Below are 19,029 nucleotides of genomic sequence, written 5' to 3' on the forward strand. Positions count from 1 at the left end.
TGTCCAAATACAAGGTGATACTTTTTCTATTCCTCAGAAAAAAAAGGAATTGCCTTAAATTCAAATCTTTATAAATGTTTTTATATTATCAGCTATTCTCTTGGCTTTTTATTTTATTTTTGTTTGTTTGTTTGTTTGTTTTGAACAAGAAGAAACTACTCTAAGGAGGAAAACAATAACATTAGCAGTGCCACTTCTGGATTTTTATAGAAATTATCAGGAGAATAAATCTTAATAAGAGGCAAAACCCTCAATTAAGAATTATACTCATTATTCTTGAGAGAGTGTTCTCACAATTGCAGGTATTGGTTGCCATTATATATATGCTTTTTAAAAAATCACTTAAGACAGTTTAATTTTTTGGTCACAAACATACCTATTAGACAAATGGGGAAACAAGCAGTCCTAATATGATGCAATTGGATTTTTGCAACTTCACTTAACGTTTTCAATGAAAGCATCAAACAATGATTCATAAAGTGCTTTATCTCAACAACTTAGACAAATGGGATAGGTTTGGAAAACTTTAAAGAAGTTGAAAAATGGCTTTGGGTTGGGAAAGACCTTGTAGTAAAGTTTCTTTGGAAGAGATTAAATGAAATTATTCCATGATATCATGGTAGAGAAAAAATAATATTTCTAAATTAGTTTATTATTTAATATAGTCTGTTAAATAATGTATTTAATAACCTGTGCATAAGTGAATCCATTAATCAAACATTATACACAGATACTTATCTAGTTAATATGTTCCTCAAAGTCATTCAGCTTTGTTCAGCATATTTTTCTTTCATTTAGATCTTATCATTAATAAACAGGGAATCATCCTTCTTCTTTTGGTGGTTGCTTCTTATTTAGGCATTTACATTACATCCTAAATGGAACATTCTGTGGGAAAGGAAAGGAGATTTTGAAGTTATTGAGCAGTAATATATAATAGCAAAGGAAGAAATTGAGGTAATCTGGACATACAAGTAGTATTGTGGAAAGAAATGCAAAGGACATTCAAATAAATTATATTTAACTATTTAAGGCTATGACTAGAGCACACCAAAGTAACTTCATCTGGTTTTGGTCTTTCAGATTGATAAAAGGTGTTATTTCTGTAAAAAGGTCCAAAAATGACCTTCACTTTAAGCCATCAAAAAGAGATGTTAGAAGGCCCGATTTATAAATATCTTGTTTTCTCCAGGATAAGAAAAGTCTCTGGGATTGATCCTTTCAAGGTATTCATGTTGTGATGGAATTGGGTTATTTTGACCCCAACTTTATTTTTGTCAGCAGCAAGATCCTTGTTTACACAGTAACTTCATCTCTTTGTTTGTTCACTTGCATTTACACAATGTTGCTTATCTTCATTGAGTATTTGCTTTGAACTGACCCTGGCGCTCTGCAAGCCACAGAGGTAGCAGCTTTAAGAATCAATGTCCTTTCTTTCCAGTGCCTCATGGGGTTGAGGGAATCAACAATCTTTGGGCAGTTGTAATGGAAGTATAAGCACGTGCTATGAGAGCACACAAGAGGGGAAATCAGAAGGCTGCCCAAAGGAAGTTGTCTCTCTAGGAATGAGTGAATGGATGAGTGAAAGAACTGGGGAGGTAGAGGGAGGGAGAAGAAAGAGGAGAAGAGAGAAAGGGTGGGCATTCTGGGTGCATTCAAAGACACTGACAGCTGGGAGAGCTGTCATCACAGGCCACCATCTGCTCATTACCTGGTATTCAAAGCTTTTACTTTCCCCCCATCATGTTTTATCTTGCATATAATTATTGTTGAACTCATTTTACCTACAAAAACTTGCCCTGATTCTGATCTTCTATAAGGTGAGAGTTTCAAGATTTAAGGTGAACATCTGATTTTTCTATGAAGTAATTTTGGGGGGAATGATGAACTCTCCACATTGATTAATTAGCCTGATTAGATACCTATTGGTTGGCAGTGGCCCTGATTCTTGTGATTAGAAGGTTTATTGTTTTTCTTAAGCTACCGCTCAGCGCAATTACTGCCTCTTCAAAGCCTGTTTTTTGTTTTTTTTTTCATATTTCTCTCTGGGAGCAAGTGGGTTTCATCATTTTGTTCTTTCCTTCACACCTCCTGCTTTCTTCATGCCTCCTCAAATGCCTTCTTGGTAGTGAAACAGATTCCTAGAAAGAGATCGTTTCCCCTTCCTCTTTGCTGAATGAACTCCTTGTCCTGATATCATTTTGATCTCTTACTCCTTCTGGAAATGGTCTTGGAGTTCATTTGATATCTTATTTATCACCCTCCTCAACTGTCCCCCTTTCTACTCTCCTGATTGCCTGGAGCAGCTCTTCACAGGCCAGCCAGCCTCTGCCTGGGGGTCTGACAGTCCCAGTGCCATCAATTCCCCCATGGCCAAAACATTCACCACACTCCATGTTTAGCTAAATAAACAACAAACTGCAAAGACATCATTTTTAATGAGAATGACTCTATGACTCTTCTACCTGATTCGCTCATCTTTTGCCAAGTAGCCTTTCTACCAAAAGGATTTCAAGCTCTCGATCTTCTCCTCTGAATCTATTTGGGATCTGTGTAGAGCCCTCCAGGAATGGGCAGCTGAAAGTATGAGCCTTACTTGACCGTGATTATTGTTTTTATTCAGACTGACAGATGCTTTTCACAGTGTCTGGCTGAGTTTCATCGGGAAAGAGCTTAAAATGCACAAGAGGAGGGAAGCACTCTGTCCCAGGATCCCCTCTGAGCTGATAATAGTCTATGGGAAGCCATCTATTTAAACAGAAAATAAACATGCCTTGGGATGCCAGGAGCCTATTTTCAGCTTTATTAAGCTATTTTCAGCTTTATTAAAAAATCTGTGTTTAATTTTCCCAATCATCTTCTCTGCTGTTCACTTAGCATTTATCTGTGTGTGGATCAATTGGAAGACTTATTAAGAATGCAGACATTAGGTCCTGCTCCTCATAGAAATGCACTGCCTTAGGAGAAGAGCAGAGAACCTGGGAGATATCCAAGGGCCTTGTCACAAACTTGTACCTAACTGGCTTTTCACAAAGAAGCACATTCCTGGTCAGGTGTTGCCTGTGCCTGGGTCTGCAGAAATTCGTTTTTTCTGTTTAATGTTGTTTTGTTGTTGTTTTGTTTGTTTTCCTTTTAAAAAGTTCCTTGGACCCATATGGATTGGTCACCTGTAATAAATCAGACACTACTGTAGACCAGAGTTAGCAATTTTTGTGTGGGGAGAGAATAGGGTCAGATGGTAAATATTTTACACATCACAGGCTGTATGGTCTCTGTTGCAGCTATTCGGTTCTCCCATTTTAAAGTAATGGGAGCCATCCTATATAATAAAAGCCTAATATGCTAAGTGTCCGACCATTTATTCGACTGTTTGACCAGTCGCTATCATGCACACTGGCCACCAGGGGGCAGAGGCTCCAACTGGTAGGTTAGCTTGCTCCTGGCGTCCAGCCCATCAGGACTGAGCAAGAAAGGCTGGACATGCCCTGGAGCCCTCCTGCGGTCTCTCCCCAGCCCCAATCATGCACCAGTGGGGTCCCTCGGCCTGGACTGCGCCCTCTCGCAACCTGGGACCCCTTAGGGCATGTCAGAGAGCCGGTTTTGGCCTGATCCATGCAGATCAGGCCGAGGGGCCCCACCGGTGGACAAATTCGTGCACAGGGCCTCTAGTCGATAATAAGCATAGCTGCATTCTAATAAGACTTTCTTCAAGGATATACTATGATTTGAACTTCACATGCCATGTAATACTGTTTTTCTTTTGATTCTTTTCAACCATTAAAAAAATGGAAAAGCCGTTCTTTGCTCATGTGCCATACAAAAGTAAGCCTGTGAGCCATAATTTTTGACCCACTACTCTAGGCAAAGGGGCTTAAGTAATGAACAAGACCGAAGCCTTGATCTCATGTGACTTTCATTTTCCAGGAGGGAAAACAGTGAGCATGGAAACATATAAATAATGAATGTTATGTCAAGTTCTAAGGGCTAGGAAGAAAGAAGAAAACAAAAAATAAAAATAAAACATAGGTATAGTGACTGAGGGCAACTGGCGGTAGAGGGATGGTGGGGTGTGGGTTGCTATAGGCGATCAGGGAAGGCTTCTTCAAGGTGGCATCTGAGTTGATCTCCGAATGTTGCCAGCGAGACATGAGAATGTCTGGCCCAGGTAGAAGGATCAGGGAAGGCAAACCCTGAGTTGGGATAAGCTTGGGTGTTTGAAGAAGCAATAGGATTGCTCTGGCTGGAGAGACCACTGCAGAGGGGAAGAGGAGGGCATGTAATAAGAAAGGCAGGCAGTCCTAGGCCAGGTCAGACTCCAGGATTTATTAATATTTTAGTGCTAGACCATAGGTAGGTTTAAAGCTAGAAAGTGATGGGTAATGGTTTAGGCCTTTGGACAGGTCCCTTTGGCTGCTGTGTGGATGAGGGACTGTGATGGGGAAGAAGAGTGGAGGCCAGGAGGGCAATAGGGGACTAGTCCAAAATAGAGGCTTGACCATGGACTCTTCTAACACTTTTCTTAACATGTGCATCTGATTGGAGCTGAGGAGAAAGAGTGATATAATATTCAGCTCAGGTCAGACTACCAAATGAGATTTTCATCAATAACACTACCAAAAGATGAAGTCCAGATTATATAACCTTAGTAATGCTCGCAGTGATAGCTATTTGTGGGGTACTTGCCAGGTGTGATGTTGTTTCATTTAATCCTCACAGCAATTTTGTAATTGCCTTTACCTACTTAATAGATGAAAAAACTAATATGCTAATAGGTTCTTCAATGGGCCAGAAGTCTCAAAACTGGTAAGTGAAAGAGGGAGTCTAGGACCCATGCTTCTCTGATTCTTTTCATGGGATCTTTTCATGTATATTTCAGTTACCTGTTACTTCCCATCAAAGTGTTATAGCTTAAAACAGCAGTGATTTCTTATTTCTCATGATTTGGAGCTTGGCTGGGCTCAGTGAGCACTTCTTCTGCTCCATGTGTTGTTGACTGGGATTGTAACACGGGGCTGTAAACAGATGGGAGCTCATCAGGGCGTGGACTATCCAAGATCACCTCACTTCTCCCATGGCTGGCAGCTGGTGCCAGGTGGCTGGGGTGTCTCTGTTCTCCTGCATGTGACATCTCAGCCACCATTAGGCTAGACAGGCTTTCTTACCCTATGTTAGATGAGCTCCAAGAGGGACCATTCCAGAAAGACAAGCCCCCGTGTGCAAGGGTTTATCAAGCTCTGCTTGTATTACCCTTGATGATGCCATTACCTCAGAACAAGTCATGTAGACAAGTCCAACATTAAAAAGAAAAGACTCCACATGGGAGGTGGATTCATTAGGATCCACCATTACCTGTGACATTGTTATTGTGGCCTCTGCCTTTATACAGAAATGTATGGGCAGAAGCTCCTCCTTTGTGGTATGGTAAGACTCTTCTCAGTAACTAAGGGTACGCTAAGGCACCAGATGTGTATTTACTCATGTGTTGATAAGACATTCATTGCGTCCCTACCGTGAGTGAAACACCGTGAAGAACTGAGTAAGATATGGGTCCTTTCCCCACGGTGCTTAGAGTCTAGAAGAAATATTATGCTACCAGGTAAGGACCTAAAAAAAATAGGCAAAAGTTGGTGGATAGAATATCTACTTTATATTTATTACAAATTGCTCTTAGTGAAGGGCTCAATGAACTTCAAAGACATGTTCTTTTTTATAAACTATATACTTTTCTCTTGGTTGCTATGAGTTTCTACATCATAAAAGGAATTGAAGCATTTATTTTTTCAGAACATTAGAGGGCTTTGTGAAAAGTTAATTTTTCTCAAAGATGAACTAATATCTAGTTTAATTCAGTGTTTGAAGAAGTAGAATTTCATCTACTACTATGACCTCCAACTTTATTTGATCTCTGACTGGTTTTGGTCACTAAGCAGTATTGATTTTTTTTCCATTGAAATCTTTCAGGGTCAGCTTCCAATAAAACAACAACAACAACAACAACAACAGCACACACACACACACACACACACACACATATAAAACACTGGAATGAAAAGTTTCAATCTACTCATCTTGTGTATGACAGATCTCTGAAGAATATAAAATGTTACATATAAATAGATGCTCATTTAATTTGAAAGTCTAAGCTAAGACCTGCAGTTACTTATTATAATAAAGGTGTTTGGTATTCTAATGAGTTAAAAACAAAGAAAAAAAAGCAACAATACCATTTAACATGTGCATACAGTATTTCAGACACTATCTAAATGCCTTCTATGTATCATTTCCTCTTACCTTTGTACATGTCTGTGATGTAGGTACTGTAATTATCTTTATTTTCTAGAAAAGAAAGTTTTAAGTAAAAGAGTTAAGTAAATTGCTCAAGACACAGAAGCAGGGCTTGAACTTTGATCCTTAGATCAGGGGTGGGCAATCCTTGGCATGCGTGCCAAACATGGCACGCCAATAACTTGCTGGCACGCGAAACCCTCTCTTATAATCTTCCATTTACAATTTTTTTCTTAATATCGACTTTTTTATTTTTCAGATAAATTCAGTGTAGGTGCATCTTAGATAAATAAATAATTTTACATAACAAATTATCTTAAAGACCATAGACATGGATTGACGAGAGAGGGGAAGAGCAATTTCTATGCTTCTGCCTTAACTCTCCCTGCCTTCCTAGATCCCACCAGTGTTTTGGTTTCATCCACATACGCTTGTGAATCTTTGTTCTCAGTGATGAATTTTGTTAAGTCTGGCAATAGGAGTAGCCTGACGGATGAAAGTAGTAGCTCGTGCATATCTCTGAAGGTCACGAAATATAAACCTGATGTAAAATCTCTGTCATCAGTGATGCAGCAGCAAAAGTCCCACTGATAATATCAGAGTCATAAAGTTTTCTGTCGGACTATCAGTGTACATGTATACATTAAAAAATAAATGTATCTTTCATCATCATATACTGTGTTTTTGTTGCTCGAATGAATTTTATTATTTCTTCAAGGTTCTTCACATACGTACACCTTAAGAGATATCAAGTAGGTGTAACATGTTCTCAAAAAATTAGGGTTGGCACGCAGAAGAGTTTTGAGTCGGAGATTTTGCTGGTTTTGGCATGCACTAACAAAAAGGTTGCCCACCCCTGATCTAGATTCTCAAGCCCATTTTTTTTTACCTTTTTGTATCACAAAAATAGCAAGAGGAAAAATATTGGAATGCTCTTCAGGAAACTTGAGTTCTAGTCCTAAGCACTGAACTAAGGAGCTCTGTGATCTTGGACAAATCAACTTCTGCTTGAAAAATAAAACGTTAACTCCCTTCTCTGAAGCACAGACATTTGCAGCCCACATTTCTATGCTAACTTAGCACCTACATTTTCTTCAGTTTACATGGTATCTTCTGCATGTCTAACCTCCCTTACTTTGTTGTACTTTTTCTTATTTTTTTACTTAATATTTATCACCTAATATTCTATATTATTTTTTTGTCTCACCCTTTCTAGGACAAGCTCCAGTAAATTAGGGATTGTCCTTGGCTTTGCTTAAAGACGAATGTCAAGTGCTTCCCAAGCTTTTCAGCACAGAGAAGACTTCCATTAAATACATGGTGTTCATTTCTTTAAAGGGCTATGAAGGTGGAAAATAGGAGGAGGCATTTCAGGGTAAAGAATATGGGGTGAGAAGGGACAATAAGACATTAGGTGTCTTAGTATTTTGATGAGTTTAATTTATGTCAGGGAGCAAGGAGGGATGAAGATGAGACTGTAGGTAGGATGCACAGTGGAGCCAGACTTCAATGTCACACATGAGAGTCCAAGTTTTTATTTGTTAGGTGATAGAAAGTCAGTTTGATCACCAATGCTTGTTAGGACACCAAAATTCTAGGGGCCCAGTGCTTGGTTCCAAGAGACAATCTTTGACACTTAATTGTATTTGGAGGTGACATTTAACTTTTTGCTCAATTGTCTGGTCAATTTTTCCTGGGCAATGACAAGAGCAATCCAGGAAATAAGAAAAGATGTTAGACTCTGCGCTCAGTGAGAAAAACGTGCAGATGCAGATGCAGATGCAGATGTGTTATTCTTTATTTATGGTAATTGAATTTTAAATTTAATTTAGCAGTAAAAATCTGCTATTTAAAGGATTGTTACACTGGAAAAGACTAGAGAAGCACATAGATTCTAGGGGTACTTAGAACATCATTTGATTCCTGATGGGTGACAAGCATAAATGCATCCAAATTAATCATAATTGCCTTTCTAGCAAGTAAAATGAAGCAATGTGTTTATCAAAAGGATGCTTCCAAAAGATATGAAAAGATTATGATAAAGAGCAGAGCAAAAGACCCATGCTACAAAACCATGTGGTGAACAGGCTACAAAACTGTCTACAGTGCATGATCTAGACAATATAGATTTTATGTACATATTACACTTATTCTAAACATTGCATAAGCATCATGTTAAGAAAATAGCTGCATATTATTCTATTTTGAGCATTTGCAACCATCTATTTAGCCCTTCTGCATACCTTTGGACATTTCCGTTTCCAAGTTTTCATCATCATAATCAACATTGCAATGAATATCTTCATGCACCTTTTTTTCTGTATTAAGGATTATTTTCCAAAGGGACCATACTCACAATGCAATTAGTTGGTTAAAGGATATGAATTATTTTTGCATCAATTCTGTCTGCTAATTTGATGAGTGGAAATTGGCACGTGTTAGTGCCTTCCTTCCTTCCTTCCTTCCTTCCTTCCTTCCTTCCTTCCTTCCTTCCTTCCTTCCTTCTTTCTTTCTTTCTCTCTTTCTTTCTTCTAATGAGGTTGAGATGATATTTAACTGTTTCCTCTGCTCTGAAATACCTGCTCCTGCACTTGGACCTTTCATCTCTGGGAGCCTAGTGTTTTTCATTTGGATATCACACCGAGAATTCCGTCTATGCAGAGTCCAAGGCTCCCAGTCAAGCCAAATTGTCAATATACTGAAACAATTAATCAAGTCACTGGAACAGTTGGTCAATCTCCTGACATGATGGGTCATTTCATCTATACGAGGGGATCAATTTAGTGAAACATCTGGTGGAATAGAGATGCATCCAACAACTCACGTTAGACAGGAAAGCTGAAATCAGTTGATAAGCCGCACAAACTAGTTTGTGCCTTGCTCGTGAGTTCACACGTACCTCCTTTCCGATTCTTTTCAAGGAATAATAATAAGGATCATAAAACGTTCAGGTAACAGCTGCTTCTCCACGTACACTAGCAGCCTCTGCACTAATTGCAGTGTGTTACCGTTTTTATCTTCTTTCCAGTTGGACGTTCTGAGAGTAATCTTCCCCTTGAAATTAACAGCCTTGACTCTCTCCTTTCAGTGACCCTTCGCCAGATGAAATTCTCATCGACTTCATTTAATAAATGAGAAAGCTCGTTCGCTCATTTATCATGGATTGCACTCTGCAGTTGGATTCATGCCAGATAAAGAGATAAGGAGATGATATGAAACTATTTGAAATTATGAGTTCAAGGTTACTGCACTGGAGGTTAAAGAGGGATTTTTTTTTCACCTGACCCTATGGAAGATTTTTTATTAGTAGTGATATCCCCCATCGTTGCCACTATGACCCTGAGAGATAATAACATTTAAGGGCAGTAGGAGCCAAGGTCAGCAGGCACAAAAAGGGTCTGAGTTATTTTCATCTTATCCCATGCCTTGAATGGGAACTTATGCTTTCACTATAGGTTTGTTTGACAGAGGATTGAGTGTTAACAGTGTACCTTTTGCCCTAACCGGTGTGGCTCACTGGATAGAGAGTAGGCCTGTGGACCGACCGGTCCCAGGTTTGATTCTGGCCAAGGGCACATGTCTGAGTTGCAACCTTGATCCCCAGGGGGCATGTAGAAGGCAGTCAATCAATGGTTATCTCTCATCACTGATGTTTCTATCTCTCTCTTCCTCTCCATCTCCCTTCCTGTCTGAAATCAATAAAACAAAACAAAACAGAAACCAAAAAAAGAGTTTACCTTTTCCCAGGATTTTCTATTCAGCTATGCAATTTGTGTATGTGTTTCTTTAAATATTTGCTCTAAAAATAGACACTCTAAATGCATTATTGCTGTATTCTTGTTCTGGTGGAATGAGCCTGGGTCCTGCATCGGGGGATGCTATTTTGTCCTGGCAGGTGTCATCTGCTGTCAACATCAACAGCCCTTTGGCTAATTAAAATTTAACAGATGTTAGTATCCATGTGGCATAGATTGGGTTATACTTGATCTGTTATAGATGAAAATATTCCAGTCATTTAACCCATTTGCTGCTAGCCTCAACTACATATATACAGAGGTGGGCAAAAGTAGGTTTATAGTTGTGGGTATGCGAAGCAGTTTATTCTTGCATAATTATTGATTACTTAATTAACGCATAATTTATTTGTAATAACAATAAACCTACTTTTGACCACTCCTGTATATTAGTGTGCAAATGTGCATGTGTTTTTTTCACAAAAGTAAATTAAGATAATAGGGAAAAAAATGGACAATTCCTTTCTCCTTTTTAGAAAGTTTTTAACACCCCTTCTCAGACACATTCACACATATTTATAGATACACACACAACAAAACACCTCTCCTCAAAAGAACAATAGCTCACAACAAAGTTATAATTGTTTTCAATTCAGCCAGGTGTCGTGCCTTTCTGGGCTCTCTGTTCTGAACATCCAGCTGCAGAGATCTAATCACGTCCCCCCAAACCGGCCCAGGACAGACAGACACACTGGTTCTGCATTCACGCTATGATTAAGTATAGGCACAGCTTCCTAACTTCAATTCTAAGCTAGAAGCTAAAAGCCTTCTATATTATTTCAAAGGAAAGATCCAGCTAAACCTCTGCTTTAAATAAGCAGATTGAACCACAATTCAGCAGCCTGGATGACTCAAATGGTCAGGAATCCAAGATCCAATTTTATTAATGAGTGTTAGAAACAAGGAGTATGATTCTCTATTCTTATTTCATCTAAGGATTCAGGGCTATTTGTTATAGATCAGAGCCAAACTACTAGGTATACCAGTGAATAATGGCAGATTTTGTAATCAAAGAAATCACTATAATTTCAAGAGAAACATCAAAAGTGCTTTATTCAAAGTCATGTTCATTGCTAGCTACACATATCCCTCATCTTTCAGGTAATGTGTGGATACCATCCCAATAGAACTTTTTTTGATTTGATGCAAACCATTCAGAGACCCAATTTTCTACTTCTTCGTATGTTTTGAAATGCTGCTCAGAAAGTGCATGTGCCATCTATTGGAACAAGTGGTAATCTGAAGGGGCAAGGTCTGGTGAATACGATCAAAGCGTGGTTCAAATTGACCTGGACATTCTTTATCTTTCACATCAAAATCATCACTTTTAAAGTATTTAAACCATCCCTCACAAGTATCTTGAAAATGAAGCATGTTCACCATAAGCTTCCCGAAGTATACAATAACTTTTTCTTCAAAATAAAGTAATGAATTAAAACTTCCCGCAAATGCTCTTTTTTTGGCACGAAATTCAACATTTTTAAGCATAAAAATATCTATGATGTTAACACCTTCAGCAAATTTGACATATGAAGTTTTGAAGCTTGCTGTCAACACAACAAAATAGCATACATATCAAATCGCATATATATCAACATATGTGTAACTCCATCTATTGAAAAAATCCGCATTATTAACTGATACGCCTTCTAAACAAACAGGTCTTGTGAAGTCAAATGCTAAGCAATCAGATTTGATGATCTAGTTTTTAAGTGAAGACACCGAGAAAGCTGAGAATGAGCCTCCCTAAACTCTCCCTCTGAGAGGGTTGATAGTAAGTCATCAGGGAGACTGAAGACTTGTAAGACTGGCCTGTAAGACCTTGAATTTCCTTGTTAGGGTGTGAAGAAACATGTGTGAAGAGCATCTAGGTATGGAAATGTGATGGGAGCAGCATAAACTATAAAGAATAATCAAATGTCTTATTCTCTTATCGTAAAGATTATGGTTCCATTTCTAAGATTACTATGTATTCTAGGAGGAAAACTGTTTTTAAAGGGAACATCAAGATCTTACTTTGCTTCCATTCCTCTAAAATCCTATTTCTGTTTATTTGATCTCTCTTCTCTCCAACTCACTCCTAGTTCTTCAGCTTTACTCAGAAGTTTACCTAACAGTGGGGAACCATTTTCTTATGACAATATCTTGTGATAACATCATAAACCACTGACATTATTTCTAATTATAGACACAGTAAATGGTTTCATTTCCTCCTTGACCCACTTTATGCCCTGTATGTCAAACACCTTCCTTTTTATCATCCCATAGGGTTGATGTCATATTATAGGAATTTCACAAAGGTTGGTAGTTCGGAAGGGCAGCAGTCACTGAGAGGAGGGTGTTAGAGCTGATGGGCAGGTTCAAGGGCAGGGTGGACTTGCATGTTGGAGCTGAAGGGGAGGAAGCTGATGAGGTGATGGGGCGGGATCCTGCAGACCCTGAGTGCATGTTAAGAATTTTTCACTAGTGTCTGATGAGCATCCATTGAAAGGTTTAATTTGGGTACAACCTGTCATCCAAGTTGACTGAGCTTTCCTTTCAAACTTCAGTGTGTGGGCTGCAGACACCAGGCAAGTCATCCATGTAGTAGCTTCATGAGCTGAAAATTAATCTGTGTGTTTCAGTAGCAAAATCTGTAGCTTTACTGGTTTCTCACATAGAATTTAATGACTCTGAAGAAACTTATTGATGCTATCAGGGAACCCATACATTTGCAAAAAGAAATGCATTATCTAGGCTGTAAAATTAAATGTTGCATTGCAAGGCAATATACTAAATATCTAGTTAGTCAATTTTTGTAAACTAAATGTTATAAAATTATATTGCAGCAAAAGAGGCAGCATAAATCCATGGGAATATATTTCTTCAAGAAGTTATGTTGTTGGCCTGTATTGATTGGAAGGCTTTAATTACCTCTTTACAAAAGTATATATTTTCTGTGCTTGTGAAAAGATGTACATTATTTTGCCCTTGTTGTCCTTTAGTTTTGCATATGTCTAATTGGGGTTTTGAGGGCATATACATTTTAGGAACTACTTTTTTGCATATTGGCATAAAATTAAATTAATTACATATTTCTTATCATTTAAAGCAAATATTAATAACACGATCCTGTGTACCTGGGATTCTGCTTTAAAAATCTCTAAAATAGACCATGCCTTACATGCTCCATTAACTTCCAGTGTAAAAACTAGAGCTATCCCTGAGACATTTTGAAGATATCCTGTATAAGGTGTATAATCCCATGATTCTGCATTAAAAGAACTTCAATAGCCTCTTCTGATACCTAAGGAAATAACAGCTAACATTTATTGAGCAACTACTATATGCTAAGTATTTTACATATTGTCTCATTTAATCTTCATGAACTAGCAGGTAATGGCTATAATTATTTGTCTGGTTTCTTTTTTAAAATTGAGATTCTTAAAATCTTCCCTAGTAAGGAAACCTGACAATCTGGCTACCTGACCCTGAGCACTTAGTTAGCATTGGGCAGGCCCAATGTCCTCTCTCCTTCAGAATTCACAGCACTTACCATTGGACCCGCCCAATGCCAGCTCTCCTTTAGGATTCAGAGAAGTGTGTGAGGAGTGGCCCCTTCTTCGAATAAGCACCAAATTCAATGAAAGAAGTAGAAAAACTGAGAGTAGATGTGGCTTGTTGAATCTTCCATCAGGACTATGACCTTCGATCCTGTATAATAAGACTCTTATTTTCACGGCTTTAACTGCCTGACTATTTTCAGGCAACTTCAAAGGCCATTAACATGAGATAATTCTCAATTTTGCTGATGTGCTGATTTGTATCTGTTACATTTCAGGGTCAAGTCATTAGGCACTCTGGAAACAGACAGTTACTCGATTAATTATTCCACAAAGGTTTATGGAGCATCTCTGGGGGTGGCTGAGAGCACACCTTCCAGTGCCCTCCTTCCTAGGTTCACATCCCTGCTGTCACTTCCTAACTGCAACCTTGAGCACGTTTCTTGGCTTTGTCAACCCTAGTTCCCCATCTGTGAAATGTGGGTAGTGATAGAATTGATGTCATAGAGCTGTGGTTAGATAATATAAATAAAGCACTTCAGCACAATATCTGAGTCACAATCAGGGCTCAGTAAATGTTAGCTGTTATTATTAAGAGCATCATTTTCCAGGTACTCTACAGGGTGCTGGGACAAAATTATGAGCAAGCCCAGAGGTGGTCCCTGCTCTCACGAAGCCAGTGTTTGAGGAGCTGAAAGAACAGCATGATTGGAGCACAGGAAGCAGGGAAGAGATGGTAGATCAAACCAGAGCTTGTAAATGTAACAGCCTTAATCCTCAAGGCAATGGAATGCCATTAAAGTGGCTAAGAAGGAAAGGTGAAATTTAAATATACACTAGAGGCCCAACACACGAAATTTGTGCACAGGTATGATTCCTAGGCCTGCGATCAGAGCCATTTTCCCTGGCTGCCCACAGTCAGCCCCACCCCACCCCACCCCCCCATTCCCTATTCGCCATCAGGCGATCGATCGATCGGAGCCTGCCAGCTGGGGGGCAGGGGGGGTGAGGAACCGCCCGCTCACTGGCCCCACCCCCCACTGTGGGTCACCCTCTGTGTGTGGGGCAACCGGCAGGGCAGAGGACTCGGCCTGGTGCTGCCAGTGTCTGCTGCCACCCACCCCCTGTTCCCCATTCACCATCAGGTGATTGGAGCCTGTTGGCCGGGGGAAGGGACCTAGAGGTTGGCCAGGAGGCCCCAATTGGGTGATTGGGGGCTGGGGGCAGCTCCTACGTTGAGCGTCTTCACCCTGGTGGTCAGTGGACATCATAGCAAGCAGTCGTTCCACTGTTCAGTCAATCTGCATATTACCCTTTTATTACATAGGATTTGGAAAGATTACTGGCTGACAATGGATGACTTATAGGACGAGTCTAGTGGGTGCAGCATGAGGGCTCTTGACCAGTACATGCAGCAGCCCCAGCAGTAAACACTTTTGCATGCAACACAGATATTGCAGGTATATGGATAAGAGAAACATTTCATAGTTTATTAAAATATGAATTGCCCAAAGACACACATCTGGTAAGTGGTGAAGCTGAGAGTGGAATCTATATTCTTAGCCATGTGATGTTGCTTAGTGCAGTGATCTAGGCAAGACAGTGGTAGCTTGAATAGTGTAGAGGAATTAATGATGGAGAGCAGTACACAGACCCAGGAAGTGTTTAAGGTGAAGAATGGACAGAACTTGAAGGATTGGATATACCACACAAGCCAGGCTCTTTCTATGGGATTCAACTGAATGTAATGCTTGTAAAAGGGTCTGTGGAGGCCACTGAAATTTCTCAGATGTCACTGCATTGTGTGATCTCAATTATGTTGAAGGTATCTCTCAATCTTGGAGATTTGCAAAGGTCTTGGGACGTTCTCTGTAAATGGTTGTCACATTTTGGGAGAATATTTAGAGCCTTGCAATTATCTCTCCACAGTCAGTCACTCTCAAAGTTGAATATAATAAACAGCATTCTCCTTCATATATTGGGTGGTGGAATTTTCCCCCTTTAAACATGTTGCAGAGCTTTAAAACTTTTGGCCAGTCAGCCAGTTAAAGGAATTACTTTATTTAGGATATATATATATATTCCTGTAAAGAGGTTTAAAAGGCAAAGTTAAGTTACAAATACAATGACTTTTCAACTATTATCTTATATTCTTACCATATGGATATATTAAGTTTATTTTTTGTTCAAAAGGGCCTAGTGTTTCTTAGTACATATTTGGGGCATTTTCTGAATATGAGTGTCAAAAAGATGTTGGTTTTTAGTAATATCCTCAGTAAGCCAGCTTCCTCTTCCCTGTGTGCCATTCACAGCTCTAATCCTCCTTGTTCCCACAGCTAAATCCCTGATTTTTAAATCTGTTGGTGCCCAGGGGACTTCTATGGAACATTTCTAACATGAAAAAAGTCCACTTAATGACTTTTATTTGACATCATGCTATCCAAACTTCTTTGAAGCACTGAGGAACCTCCATTTTTTTTACATGTTTGAAGAGTTTATTTTTCCCAATTATATAGAAAATATGTGGCCAGTTAAACCATTATTGAAAACACTGAAGAGTAAATAAAAGAAAGGAAAAAAAATAATCACTCATAGTAAAATATTACTATTTAGAGAATACCATAGCTTTTGCGTTGATATATTTCATTCCAATCTTTAATTTGATCTTTAGTATCATAATTATGGTGGAGATACAGTTACAGGGGGGACATGACCTGCTTCTGCCCTGTCTTGATGATAAATTTCAAGCTGATTTTATCTAGTCCCATCATGGTCAGGTGTCCTCACCCTTATTGTACCCCTAAAGTATCCAGCCAGAGTTTCGTTCTCCAATCCTGAGGACTAAAGAGTGTCCTAGATCGCTGAATGGAGAGTTATTTAGATAACAGATGAGTTAGATATGGTCTGGGGAAAGTCTCAGAATACTGGTGAGTGGCATTTATGATAGGTCATTTTTAGGAAGAGTGCTGGCAGCCAGTCCTCACTGGACAGCAAAGAGAGAAATGCCTGGGTGTCCACGTATACCATTGAGTCTCTGGTTATGGGATGGCTTCTTCCTGCAGATGGAGGTGGGGGAGGGACAGGGAAAAGAGTGAGCTCTCAAGCTGTAATGAAAACATTTCATAAGCACAAAGGCTGGGGACACAAATTATTATCTTGATATAATGGTTCCTTATTTTATGTAGTTCTGACTGTGATCATAAGATATCATTATTTGCCTAGATAGTACTTTATTCCAGTTAATATATTTTATCCAGTACAAACATTTCATTTTCTTAGGGTAGCATATATGATGATAATCATAGTAATTCACACTTATACAGTATTTGTGGAAACTTGCCTAATACCACACAGTAAGTGGTAAAACTGAAGCTGGAACCAGAATTCATGCTCTAAGCTACTAATGCTATTGCCAAAACTCTTTGTAAGCATAATTATAGTCACTTCATAAAATGGCATTGATTGTATGAATTAAAATTTACTTAATTATTCTTAATGAAATGAAGAACTGCTGTTACAGTTAATTGTTCCCAATTATAAATAATACAGTTGTGATCATCTTGATACATAGAGCTCTGTTATTCATTGCTTTAGATTTGCTTTTCTTTAGGATATATTCATCAAAGTGGGATTATTGACTCAAAGTTTAGCAAGGAGTCTGTGGCTTTTGATATATATGCCAAAATGTCCCCCTCCCCAAAAGTGGTTTAATTCACACTGCCATCAAAAGATCTGTTTTATTTTGTCTCTCTCTGTAGCAACCATGGGAAGCCTGCAAGGCAAAAGGCACTCTGTTGGCTTTCAGGGAAGAGATGTCCTAGTTCCTTTAGGGAATTAGACGTTTTCTTGGGGTATTTGATATCCTATAGGTAATTTTGGCCATGGGAAGTAAGAGGCATGGGGGGAGGGAATGAATTTTAAGCAAAGGAAACATTAGCAAAAACAGATGTTGAAAAGTAAAACCATTGTTTTTTGGAACATGGGCTTAGTTTGACTAAATGTTTGTGGTTTGGGTGACTCAAACAAGGGGATTTGACCCTGGGCAAGTCACCTTAGCTCTCTGGGCATTCACTTCATAGGCTATAAGGACAAGATTAGATTATATGGTTATAAGCATCTTTAAAATTTTAGTATTAGTTGTTCTATAATCATGTAAGTTAAATAAATTAAAATTCTCTATATCTCAATACATATTCAATATGTCACTTGGTTATAGGGTAGGAGGTAGAGGATCCATATACTTTCAAGCAAAAGCTATTGGATTTCAGAAGATAATTAATAGTCCTGGATGATTCATGGGGATATATGTTAGTTTTGAACAATTTAAAACCCCCAAGTTCTTGTTTTCTCTCTAGCCTATGAGGATATTGGTTTCCCTGACCTTGACTGGATTGGGTAGCACAGGGTGTTCTTTCTCTGTTCATGTAGATAGAGTTTCTTATAAAATTATAGGAAACGTAAGTCAAACCAAACCTGACATTGACACATAGAGATAGGGCAGTATGGAACCCATGTTCTTAGTCCTGTAGGCACCATCTGCTCTTTGGGGTCATGGAGGCAATGCTTTAGGATAGCAATTTTCAACTGGTATGTGGCAAGAATTTTTCAAACATGCAATACCTGACTAGTCAGGGGCCCTGATCTCTTTTCCCTTAAATTGTCAAATAAATAAATAATAGTAGCCAATACAACATTTGTCTGGTATGAGTGAATTAAAATGATATCTACTTTAGTTTTGTCAGATCGACCAAAAATATATTATTTTGGTGTGCCACAGCATTTTAGTAATTACTTTGTGTGTGCCATGAGGTGAAAAAGATTGAAAATTGCTGCTTTTGGAAGGCAGCCACAGTCAGTTCGCCCTAGAAGTTTGTATTTGAAGGCCACAGAAGAGGTCCCCTTTGACTAGAAAGAAGCTAATCCAGCTTTCTGAAGTTGTTACTTTTTAAAAAAATATATTTTATTGATTTTTACAGAGAGGAAGGGAGAGAGATAGAGTTAGAAACATCGATGAGAGAGAAACATCGATCAGCTGCCTCCTGCACACTCCCTACTGGGTATGTGCCAGCAACCAAGGTACATGCCCTTGACCGGAATCAAACCTGGGACCTTTCAGTCCTCAAGCCGACGCTCTATCTACTGAGCCAAACTGGTTTCGGCGAAGTTGTTACTTTTCTAAGTAATTTGAAAGAAGGTCATTGTGGCCCTACCACACCATAAATGTCTTATTCATCCTTCAAAGGTACTCTGAAGTGCTCCTTCTTCTAGGAAGGAAGTTGCTGGGGTTCTTGTCCCAGCATCAAAGAAGGGTTCAGGAATCTGGAGAAGGCTGTGTGTAGATGACATAGGAATCCGGGGACTAATGAAGAGTCCGGAGACGAGATATAATTTTGAAAGGCATTGGGGGT

General features: G+C 39.0%; 1 protein-coding gene across 2 annotated transcripts in view; it reads left to right on the top strand.

The window, feature by feature from the left end:
* The window catches only part of NELL1 (neural EGFL like 1), a 705,206-nt gene that overhangs the window by 469,987 nt on the left and 216,190 nt on the right, over positions 1–19,029 (top strand). The gene's annotated exons all lie outside the window — the stretch shown is intronic.

The sequence above is a fragment of the Myotis daubentonii genome, chromosome 9 (assembly GCF_963259705.1).
Source record: "Myotis daubentonii chromosome 9, mMyoDau2.1, whole genome shotgun sequence".
NCBI classification, from domain to species: Eukaryota; Metazoa; Chordata; class Mammalia; order Chiroptera; family Vespertilionidae; genus Myotis; species Myotis daubentonii.